This window comes from Penaeus monodon, chromosome 39, assembly GCF_015228065.2.
Source record: "Penaeus monodon isolate SGIC_2016 chromosome 39, NSTDA_Pmon_1, whole genome shotgun sequence".
NCBI classification, from domain to species: domain Eukaryota; kingdom Metazoa; phylum Arthropoda; class Malacostraca; order Decapoda; family Penaeidae; genus Penaeus; species Penaeus monodon.
Genome location: NC_051424.1, coordinates 25,146,145 through 25,148,644, shown reverse-complemented (window position 1 = coordinate 25,148,644; position 2,500 = coordinate 25,146,145).

The following is a 2,500-nucleotide window of genomic DNA, read 5'->3' as shown; positions in this document are numbered from 1 at the left end:
AGATAATAATAACAACAGTATGAAACCAGCATTATCTTATACACACACAACCACAACAAAAACACAAATAAAAACTAAAACATATCAACACAGCCATTATATCTGTCATTGTTATTTTTAATCCGAAAATATCATCATCATCAGTGAATTAAACTCATTTTAACAACGACAGGTGTAAACATTTCAATTCGATTCGGCTTTTTTGTCTTTTACTTTTTTTCTTTTTTTGTATTTTTCATTCTTTTTTTGGAAGTAAATGATTGAAACTACTGTTAGTCTGCTTGTGTGCGCTCCAAACAGGCGAGTGACTGGCGTGAAATTAGCCGTTACTCCCCGTTTCTTGAACTTGTTGGGCACCCTCTCTCTTTCTCTCTCTCTCTCTCTCTCTCTCTCTCTCTCTCTCTCTCTCTCTCTTTCTCTCTCTCTCTCTCTCTCTCTCTCTCTCTCTCTCTCTCTCTCTCTCTCACACACTCTCGCTCTCTCTCGTTCGCTCCTCTTCCCTCTCTCCTCTGTCTGTCTATCTGTCTCTCTCTCTCTCGCTCCCTCCCCTCCCTCTCTCTCTCTCTTTCTCTCTCTCATTCTTTATCTTTGCTCCTGTCTGTACATCTTTCTATCTATCTGCTTGCATATATTTTTCTTTCTAGCTCCATCCTTCTCTCCCTCTCTCTCTCAACTTTTATATTATGCATTCACTTATATTCTGCTACTCACTTTTTATATCCTCTTTGATTCCTTACTTTCATTTATTAAAACAACAATCTGTCATGTAATAACATAACATATCCTGACAAATTGTAATTTCTAAGCAATCTGTCAGGAGTTAGAAATTATTCAAAATCTTTCTTAATTCACCTCCTGACACCGTTTTAAAAGTCTCCCGCATCATCAGCTGTCCGCGAGGCCACAAGCCAGCTGACATGTCAATCACATCTAGACAGGCATAAGTCAGGACATGTCATTTCTTCCTGTCATCTCCAGCAACACGTAATATGTCTAAGATATCCGTAGAATTAAATTCAATTTATTCCTCCTCGAGATTTGGCAAGATTCGGATCATGGGGTTATTTTGCATGTTGCAAGAATCTCACTCCTAAGTTTTCTGGTGTGTCGTTGCAGGGAATCTCAGCCCGGCAGATCGTGCAAAGTATTTCTCACTGTTGCCATGTCCCTCGCTAACCCTCATCAGCTGACTGTGCCTTATCTTTTCCTTTGTTATTATCATTCATTTATTTATTGAAGTATTTATTTAATCATCTGTTTAAAGAAAGAAAGAGAGGCAGAGAAAAAAAACATAATGCACAGACTAGATTTATTGAAAATGAGACAATGGTTTCGAAATCTGGGTTTCATCTTCAGGTCTAAAGATAATATCCAAGAGAATTTTCAATAAATCTAGTTTATGCATTGTGGGTTTTCTACCATGCTTTATCATTTATCTTTTTATATATTCATTTATTTATATTTTTTTTTTCACTGCCCGATCAGAGTGTCATCTACTCTACTTGTCAAGGACCCACGAAGAATAAGTAAATAGTATGACGAAGGATAGAGCAAGAAAACACATGATAATGACTTAATCGTGTGTACGGTCTTTGTCCTCGAAAAAAAATCCAATTATCTCTATATCTATATAACATGCTTAAAAATAAAATAAAAAAATCTCACCTTATTTTTACACTCTTAAAATCCAAAAAAAAATCTTAGGACGGCGCCTTGTTGAGAGTGGATAGATGCAACACACAAACACACTACAGCAACAATCATTCTTACGATCACTCATAACTGTAATACCTTTTTCCGTTCTTATTGCGGGCTAGTTAACGGCGACAGATTAAAGAAGAAGAAGAAGAAGAAGAAGAAGGATTAGAAGAAGAAGAAAAAGAAGAAGAAGAAGAAGAAGAAGAAGAAGAAGAGAAAGAAGAAGAAAGAAGAAGAGAAGGAAGAAACATACTGCAACATCACATACTGCAACTTTGAAAACAACATTTATAAGATTGCAATTTACTTTTTCATACTTTTAATAGTATCCTATATCCTATTCTAAGTAGAGAGAGGTTGGATGAAAACTCAAAACACAAAATTCACACAGAAAACCTCATGAAAATAAACAAACATACAATAAAAAAACAAAAAAAAATAACAAAAGAAAAATGAATAACCTTCATAAACACTACAATCGTAATGATAATAATCATAACAAAATTATCATAATTATCATCATAATTATAACAATGAGAGCGAAATAAACAGCTGCAGTAATAATGATGATAACAACGATGAAAATGATAGCAGTAAAAAAAAAATATGATGATGGATCTCACACTTAGCGAACTAGAAGACGAGAAATTATGAATAATAACAATAATGATACAATTACGAATAAATACACTTACGCTTCTTGATTTTAAAACCACAATAAAATAGGTCATTACGCTTGTCCTGTCAAGATTAAAGAGAGGGAGAGAGGAGAGAGAGAGAGAGAGAGAGAGAGAGAGAGAGA